The 10,367-nt window shown below is 38.1% G+C and overlaps 1 non-coding gene across 1 annotated transcript; it reads right to left on the minus strand.

Annotated features, from left to right (window-relative positions):
* Positions 1-9,970: 9,970 nt before the first annotated feature.
* On the minus strand, positions 9,971-10,076 carry LOC131143662 (small nucleolar RNA R71). Its single transcript, XR_009133644.1, has one exon. It is a non-coding gene; the product is annotated as a small nucleolar RNA R71 (small nucleolar RNA).
* Between the last annotated feature and the right edge of the window lie 291 nt (positions 10,077-10,367).

Genomic DNA, 10,367 nt, shown 5'->3' on the forward strand with positions numbered 1-10,367 from the left:
TACTCCCGTATGGTTTCTGCAAGATATGGTGTAACCAACGTACTCCCTTTCGGTTTCCGCAACCCAAATCAAAATTAAACCTTAAGTTTGTTTGATTTCCAAATATACGTAGTTTATATGATTTTCAAATTTAAACCATCCACGCAATTTAAATATGCACTGAAAATAAAGAATAGGGAAAGAGAGAGTGAGACGGGGATTTTTACGAGGTTCGACTTGTACCCATCCTACGTCCTCGCCTTTGGCAAACCACCAAAGGATTCACTAAACCTGTTCCATTGATGGGTGGAATAAAACCTGATTACAAGCGATACCCCACGCTCAAACACTCCTTCACTAGGCTAGAGCCCGCCTCTCCAAACGATGTCCCCTCATTCGGTCACTCCTTAATTAGGCTAGAGCCTGCCTCAATAAGCAATATCCCCTTGCTTAGGCAACGATCCAAACAATACCTTGAACGTCAAAGAACTACAAGAAACACAAGAGAAGATCTGCGTACAAGTATACTCTCTCAAAGAGCAAGTTAGTACAATTTTAGCACTATATACTTGAATGTAAGATATCAATATGAAATAGAATGAAGCTCAAGTGTAGAATTCACCAATATCCTTCTTAGATGAGGATTAGCAGTAGGAATTCAGAGAAGGAAGGATTTGTACTTCAGAATATCTCAGCAAAAGAAATTTGCAATGAGTGAGCAAGAGAACTTTGTTTGCTGAAAATTTCTTGGTGTATAAAACCTTTGAAGTTTGGGGCTATTTATAGATGTTTAAAAGTAATTCTTTACCCCCAAAGTTTCCTTGAAGTAGTTTCCAATTTTTCAAAATAATAGTGTCCAAAAACTTCATTTAAAAAATCTTCCCGTTGAGAGTTTTTAAGCCCACGTTCAAATGGCAGTCGCTTGCCACGACTTGGTAGTCACCTGTCATAGAACAAACTCACAACACAAAACACTGGCAGTCGCCTTCCAGAACTAAGGCAATCGCCTGGCATGACCACCTAGGTGCCTAGCATGTTCAGGCAGTCGCTTGTCAGACTACTGTCTTTTTGTAAAATTCTTCACTTAATTTGGCAGTCGCCTGGCCCTTCTTTTTTTCAAAAATATCCTTTAGAGTGTTATTTAAAAATATATTTCTTGAATTTCTTGAGAGCTTGAAAATATTTCAAACGATATTTTAAACATTAAAGCACTTACATGAAACTTCTAAAACATTAACATTCTAGGTTGTTGAGGCTTCATGCTTTGTCCTTGGATTGAGTCCATCTTTTCTTCAAGCTTCCATATTCTTTGAGCTTTCTTACTTTGCCTTTCTTTGGATCTTTTGATTTTAATATTCCTTAACTTTCAACAACTCATTCATGTTCTCATAATCTTCAAGGTTTAATATATCATCTTTAAATCCATGCTTTGAATCATTTAAGCTTCATTTGATCCTTGTGAGCACCTTCACCTTACTTTCTCATATGTGAGCCCTGAAATAAAATTATTCACACAAATATGTTAAATTCCACTTGTTTGTTAGCATCAAAACAAGATAAGAAGATTTTAAACCTTGTAAGGCCAACAAAACCTAACATTTTTTATGGTTAGTCGCGTCAAAGGCCTTTATAGTCTTGAGAATCCCTCTACAAACTAATGGTAATATCCCGCCAGTCCTAAGAAACTCCTGATCTCCTAAACGTTCTTCATCCTGGCCCAATTCAACACTGCCTCAATCTTGCTGGGATCCACTGATATACCATCTTATGAAATAACATGCACCAGAAACGCAACTTTCTCTAGCCAAAATTCACATTTGCTAAACTTGGCATACAATTTCTTTTGCCCGAGCATCTGAAGTACCAGCCGTAAATGCGTCTCATGTTCCTCAAAACTCCTCGAGTAAACCAGTATATCATTAATGAAAACTACAATAAATTGGTCTAAATACTCGTGAAAGACTTTATTCATCAAGTCCATGAATACAGTAGAAGCATTCATCAAATCAAAAGGCATAACGAGGAATTCCTAATGCCCATATCTGGCCCTAAAGGCTGTGTTTGAGACGTCTTCTGCTTTTACTCTCACCTGGTGGTAGCCTGATCTGAGGTCAACCTTGGAATAGACCCACGTACCCTGAAGCTGATCAAATAAGTCATCTATGCAGGGTAGAGGATACCTATTCTTGATTGTTACCTTATTAATTTCCCTGTAATCTATACACATCCTTATAGACTCATCATTTTTCTTTACAAATAATACTGGAGCTCCCCACGGTGATACACTGGGCTAAATAAAACCCTTATCCAGCAAGTCTTGCAACTGATCCTTTAGCTCTCCCAACTCTGCTGGAGCCATTTTGGAAGGAGCTTTAGAGATCAGTGTCATCCCGGAAAGTAGATCAATAGTGAAATCTACCTCATGGTCAAGAGATAACCTTGGTAGATCTTCTGGAAAAACGTCTAGAAACTCCTTAACCACTGGTGTATTGCCCAACTTCAATTCATTTTATGACACCTCCTTTACAAAGGCTATAAACCCCTAACAACCATCCAAGAGTAATCTCCTCACATGTATGGCTGATACTAACTGAGATGGGGATCGTACACATGACCCTATGAACCTAAATTCTGGTCTTCCTGTAGGTCTAAATATTACTTCTTTCAAACGATAGCCTATACTGGCATAATTACTGCCAACCAGTCCATACCAAAAATTACATCAAACGTATGCATGTCCAATACTATCAAGTTAGCTTGCAAAACTTTCCCTTGAATATCAACTGGACAGCCTCGGAGTACTCAGCTACACCTCACTACTGACCCTGTCGGTGTAGTTACTAATAGTTCGGTGTCTAACAACTATGTTTCTGCTCCACATAATCTAGTACACACCTTAGACACGAATGAGTGTGTGGCTCTTGAATCAAACAATACAATAGCTTTAAATGAATACATCTTAATTATACTTGTCACCACATCATTGGCTGTCTTAGCATCTCTAGGCGTTAAAGCATAGACCCTTGCCAGAGCTACATTCCTCTGCTAGCGCCCACGGGGTGCTTGATAGCCTCCTCGATACAGTCTGGGAGCAGGAGTGGTATCAAGTGGTGTAGGGCAATCTCGCACCAGATGTCCTTACCTACCACAGCAATAATAGACGACTCTCCCCACTCGACACTCCCAAGTGTCTCTTTCCATAAGTCTGACAAACAAGAAAATTATGCACCACCTAAAACTCACAACCTCTAGTCTCCTTCCTCTATCCTCTGCCATAGTTTCCTCTCCTCCACTAACCCTGCCTAGATCCCAGCTAGAAGCATAAAGGCATAGATATCTTCTTTTGTCCCTACTCCTCTGCATCCATCCACTCACTAGCGTCAGCCAATGTTGTTCTATCAACTAACTCAGCAAAGTCTTGTATCTTCAACACTACTACCTGCTTATATATTCCACTCCTCAACCCTCTTTCAAACTATTTCGCCTTCTTTACTTCATCAGGAACAATATATGGGGTGAAGTAGGATAGCTCTATAAACCTCGGCGCATACTGCTGGATCGACTGCTGTCTCTGCTTCAAATTCAGGAACTCTTCCACTTTTACTTCCTCGATAGTGGTTGGGAAATATTTGTCAAAGAATAATTCTTTAAATCGGTATTATGTTATAGTTAACGGTGTTATCCTTTGCTGCTCCAGAAGTCTCAGAGCAGTCCACCACCTCTCAGCCTCCCCTGTCAGTTTATAGGTAGCGAAGAGGACCCTTTGCTTTTCCGTACACTGCAATACCGCCAAAACTTTCTCGATCTCTTGGATCCAATTCTCAGCGGTCGCAAGATCAACTCCTCCTGAAAATGTCAGAGGATTCATCTTGGTAAATTTCTTTATTGTGCACCCATGGCATGCAGATGGGCCTTCATACTCTCTGGAGCTTCTTGCGATCTCAACCATAACCTGCTGGGCTACACTACGTAGTACTGCATCTGAATCAGCCCCGCTAGCACTCGAGGGCCATGCACACTCACTACTACTTGCGTGGGCACTACCTCCTCCCGGATCCATCCTGAAAAGAAAATAAACATGGCTCAGGGACCTTATTCTTATAATTTACACGTCTAACTTAAATCCCCTATCTTGACATATGTTGGCCTTACAAGGCTTAATATCCTATTTTGATGCAAACAAACAAGTAGAACTTAATATGTTTTGTTTAAGTAATGTATTTTCAGGACTCAATAATGAATGCACAGTTAAAGAATTCATGAGAGCTTGTACTTCAGATAAGGATGATATATCAAGCTTGAATCATGGACCTAAAGATAAAGCCTAAAGATCATGAGAGCATGAGGTTTAAGGAGTTCAACATGGAAAGATCAAAGTTCATAATGAAAGCTCATGTCAAAATTTAGAACAAATGGAGCTTACTTCAAATACCATATCTTGAAAGCTCACAAGGATCAAGGAACAAGGAAAGCCTTGTATAAATGCAAGTGATCCAAAATGAAAGCTCAGAGAAGTCTAAAAGATCAGAGATCAGCAAACAAGATCAAGAGACCTCAAAGCAAATAAAGTGTCAAAACAGCTTAGGACAAAGTCTTTGTAAGTACTTCAAGTTGGTTCAAATATGAATTTTCATTTTGAAGCTCATTAGTCAAAGACATACTAAAGAAACCTTAGTTTTAAGTTTTGGAACATGTTTTTCAAAGTTAAACAAGTTTATACTCCAAGAATAACTAAGAAAAATGAGAGAGATAAAAATGTCTTTAAAAGAAGATAAGTCTGCTGACATACGACTGTCTGTTACATGACAGACGACTGGCATATTTTTGAAAAGGTTTAAACATATTACAGAAGCCTAATATATGATTGTCAAACAGCTGATAGCCGACTGCCAGTGACAAGTGAGTCATCTGTGTGTGTATTGCCAGATGACTGCCAACCTTCTGTGTGTTTTTGAAAAATAGATTTGTTCAGTGACAAACGACTGCCACCATGAGGATAGACGAATGTCAGCCTACTGAGTTGTTTTAAAACTGATTATTCTAGTGACAGACGACTGCCAACATAAGGATGGCCGACTGCTACCTTTCTGTTTGAAAAAATATGAATGTTATACATGGACAGACGACTGCCAGTGACTTTACAGTCATCTGGCTCGCGGCAATTTTCAATATTCTCAACTGGCATATTTTTGAAATTTAAATTATTTGAAGCCCAAACTAATTTACAACTTGGACCCTACTTCAAGTAAACTTGCGGAACAAGCTAAATCACTTTCTACATTTATAAATACCCTCAAGTTCCATTGATTTAAACACCAAGAGAGATCAAGAAATCAATTCAACATTCATATTTCTCTCATGCATTCTGAAATTCTGAAAGTATTCTATTGCTCACATCTTGCACGAAGTTGCTAAAAGTTTTGCTGATTCTCACTGAGATAGTGCTTCAATTACTACTTCTTTCATCTATTGAAAGAATCATATGGTGATACAACTTTGGAGCTTCAATCTGAAATCCATATTATGAATTTTATTGAAGTATATTATTGTGTTGTAATTATTGTACTAATCAGCTCTTTGTAGGAGCAAATTCTTGTACCCATCTTTTGGTTGTATTTCTTGTAGATTGACGATTCCAAGGATTGTTTGGATCATTGGCTAAGTAAGGGGATATTGTTTAGAGAGGCGGGCTCTAGCCTAAAAGAGTGACCGAACAAGGGAACATCATTTGGAGAAGGCAACCTTTAGTCTTAACCAAGGAGTGTTGTAAAAGTTTGTTCTGCCCGTTAAAGGAACATGTTTAGTGAATCCTTTGGTGGTTTTCCAAAGGCGAGGACGTAGTCTGTGTTGAAGCTGAACCTCGTAAAAACCATGTGTTCTTCTTTCTCTTCCTTACTCTTTATTTTTCAGTAAAAGATATAATCTGTGGTGTTGCTTTAAAATTCAATTATGAATGTTCGGTTGCTAAATAGACGGGAAGGTAATTTGTTTTGGATTGATCAGCATTGATTGTAGAAACCGAAAGGGACTACATTGGTTGATCATCCTTGACTTATTAATCTGAAAGTTTACTTAAAAACTGAACATTGGGAAGAAGAATAATTGTGATACAGGGCTTATAACAAGTTCAGCAAATTTTCATATTGATACAGGGCTATTGTTACAAGGATTGAGTGATTGATTATATTGTTTTGATTGTGATAAATTTTGTGATTGTGTTTAAGTTTTGGTTATTGTTATAACTCAAAAGAACTAAGACGGAGGGGAATAAAATTTTTAAATCCCAATTCACCTCCCTCTTGGGAAGCTATTCCAATCTTAACATCTTTATCTTATTTCAAGATTCAGTTCTACACTATAGAAACACAACCCGGCAATAGTTTACTGTGGCTTTCCTGAAATTGTTATCCTAGGAAATACACAGAAACCACCACAGAAGTCCTGTCTCTAACCTGGAAAACAAAACCCCAAACCCTCTCCTATACTCAGGTATTGTTTCCACTGCACTCTAGAGTCTACAGAGCTTAAACTGTAATGACCCGCCTATTTTTCCATAATAAGAAATTTTTTTCCAATAATAACATACGTAATGAGCCATACAACCTGCATGATCAACCTAAATTACTATTCTGATACCTAAGCAGTGAAAAACATAAAATCATATATGTATCAAGTCATCCAATCAACATAATACCAGAGTTTTACTAAAACTATTATATACATATACACATCCCAAAAAGACCAAAAGTGCCCTAGGATCACAACCCAAAAATCCATCATACCCTAGCATAACGACTTACCCTTATGATAGGGTAGAACAGTCAACCTCTAATGCTACAGAGCTTTATCTGCTCTTCTATTTGAAGCTCCTAAAATGTTTATATAGCTGGGGTGAGACATCTCTTAGTAAGGGAAATAAACTAATATCAGTAGGTGGAAACATGAGTATTTTCATGTTATACATAGCAGTACATCAATCATATCTAGAGAAAACACAATTTTTTATAACATGGTATAACATACTGTGTTTCTATATATGAAATCCTCATATATATATATATATATATATATATATATATATGTACATTAAATAACACCCTAGATGGATAGTTGGCTAGTGTTAGGTATTATGCCCACATGACTTGGTTGTGCGGCCTGAAGGCGGGACCTAGCAATGGCTAGCCGACCATGCTAGATCAACATAAGTCTATAAGTACGATGGGTTTGCCCCTCTTGGTTCGGATGCTAGAGGGACATTTGCACTACCATAAAACCACATTGACTTCAGATCTCCCACTGTCCCTTATGACATGTGGTAGCACTTACATATACATGATCATGATCATATAGTTACGATACCGTGCTTCGTGAAAGCCTAAACCAAGCCATTTGGGTTCTAATAACATATAGTAAATATCAAATAATGATACATAACTGTTTCACAATAATATTAGTCAAGATAATATTTTCATGAATTTTTGTATATCATAACATATAAACCACAGCCCTTACAGCGACATTTTGTGTCTTATAAATCAAAGCCCTTACATTGGCATAGTAAAACATGAAAACCACAACCCTTACGCCGGAATAGCATATCATATAAAACCCACGACCCTTACACCAGCATATCATATAAAATCACGGCCCTTACACCGGCAAGTCATATCATGTAAAATTACGGCCCTTGCATCGGCATTTATTTTTACTTACTTAGTTTGAAATCTCTATACTATTTCAATACCATACTAAAAACGTAGTTCCCGTATCATTTTTAATATCTTCTTGGAAACAGTACGAACATGCTTATTCTGAAAACATAATATTTTGATACTACATAAAATCATAGAATTTCATACTTATGCCACACAAAAATGAATATTGTTCTATTCGTAATCTGCACAAAATCATATTCCCTGCTAAACCGTGTTAAAATCATTTTCATGTTAATAGTAGTATTTCCAAACTCAGTTCTATAACATATATAATTTCCTTGAAAATAAAAGTTGAATATTAATAAATAATTTCATGGAAATACTAACTTTGTTTATCCCCTTACCTGACTTTTGGAAAAGCCCACAAATTACTCCAAAATTACACCCATGTGTTCCCCAGTTCAACACCTTGAAATTACATTTTCTCCAACAAAACCTCAGTATAAACCCATCTAATACCTTCCTCAACCCAGAAATACCAAATACCTTAATAAATATTAAAATAATCAACTTACCCAAATTTTGGGATGGTTCCCAAGTTTGCCTAACAAACAAATTACTCTCGCAGATTTGTAGAGAATCTTCCCAAGAGTAACGTGGCAGCTTCGGATCGTCGAACTGGTGAAAGACGGAGCCAAAATTGAAAAGAGAAGGAGAGGGAGTCGTGGGGGAGAGAGAGAGAGAGAGAGAGAGAGAGAGAGAGAGAGAGAGAGAGAGAGGGAGGGTTTCTGTAAATTTTTTTTCACAGAAAAATGAGTTTTCGAGCTTATATACAAATCTTGCCCACCTGGCCTCATCGACGAGTTAATGAAGGGAGCTTGTCGACGACCCTCTTCTCCTTGTTGACAAGTTTCAGAGTCCGGAAACAATCCTTTTGGTAACTTATCTTCGACGAGATGGATGTCCCTGTCGACGTGCCCAAGAATCCTGCTCGTCGACGAGCACTTCTCCACTCATCGACGAGACCCTGCTGAAATTCCTTAAGAAAATTCCTTTTTCTCTCCTTCTTTTATTATTTAATTGTTATAATTCTTTTGGTCTCTACTGAAGTAGTTGGCTATGGATCTGCAAAGGTGTTCATGTATCATTGAAATAGGGTATACTTCGGTTCTCGACCATGCTCCGGGCGCCTGGTGCACCCTTGTTACCCTGTGTCCTCGAATGACCCTCTCCCACTTTATCCTGAGAAGCTCAGGTTAGTACTCTTATGTATACCTAATTGAAAATAGTCAGAGGCACGACGTCCAGCATTTGATTCATCTTTAAGCATCACTTTGTAGGAGAAGGGTACTTTAGATTTTACTTGCTTTCTAGTAGTTGTTAGAAAACACTCATTGCAAAATATCACCTTTTTCACTTTTCTTTTACACAAGGCATTAATAAACTAATTGAGAAAAGTTTACAACTGTGTGGTTTAGTCTCTGTGGATCGACACCCAACTTCCCCACTTTCTACTGAACTTGGGATTGTTAGGTAGTATAAAAATTATTTTTGATAGTTAAGGACCCAAGCCTTGGCGAGCCTACCAAATTTTGGCGGTTGCCGGGGACTAGGGTATGGTTTTTAGCCAATTGCTCATTTAGTATATCTTTGCTTTGTTTGTGTGTGTACATATATATATATATATATATATATATATATATATTGTTTTGCTTTTATTTTTGTTTATATACTGAAGTTTTGAATCTTTGTGCTTAAGGTGTGTATGTTTGGTTTGCATTCCTTGGAGCTCGAGAAAGTTCCTATTGATCCCGAGATTGAAAACTCCTATAGGTCCCTTAGGAAACCTACCTCTAATCTAGAGAAAGTTGAGTCGTCCGAAGTTAAAGCCATGGTTGAAAACATTTTACCAATTCCCACTGATCAAATCCTGGAACACCGAGCTCCGCATTTACCTGTGGTGGGAGAGCAACCCCTTCGACCTCTTAAGGGCTACTTTGAACCTCATGCATACATCTTGCCGTCTTGCATCCAGTTCTTGGATGTTCAAGTGGCATAATTCGAGATAAAAACTTCCATCATCTCAATGCTTCCCACTTTTCATGGGAATTCTACAGAAAATCCTTACCAGCATCTAGATGAGTTCTTGGAAATTTGCTCCACCATCCGCATCTCTAATTTTAGTGATGATGCTCTCTATCTTAGGCTCTTTCCATTCTCTCTAAAGGATAAGGCCAAATATTAACTGATGTCCTTAGAGCCAAACTCGATAGTCAACTGGGCTACCATGCAACACAAATTCTTAAAGAAGTACTTCCCAATTGGGAATACCAACCATCTTTGGAGAGCCATCACGAGTTTTTCACAAATGGATAATGAACTCTTTTTTGAGACTTGGGAGCATTTTAGGGACATACTCTGCAAATGTCCATATCATGAGGTCCCATAGTGGCAATTAGTGCAAGCCTTTTACAAAGGGTTAGCGGAGAGAGATAGGTCTATGGTTGATGCATCATGCGGAGGTAATTTCCTCACTAAGCACAAAAATGAGACTTGGGTTCTCTTTGAGAATCTAGCTGAAAATTCTCAACAGCACATGGTTGCTGCTCCTAGACGCCTTAATCCATCCACCTCCAAACTTAAGGGAGTTTACGAGTTGATCTCAGACCATGATTTAACACCCACTCTACACATCCTATCTAAAAAGCTTGATCAATGCTTGTTCTTGAGGCA

This window comes from Malania oleifera, chromosome 11, assembly GCF_029873635.1.
Source record: "Malania oleifera isolate guangnan ecotype guangnan chromosome 11, ASM2987363v1, whole genome shotgun sequence".
Taxonomy (NCBI): Eukaryota; Viridiplantae; Streptophyta; class Magnoliopsida; order Santalales; family Ximeniaceae; genus Malania; species Malania oleifera.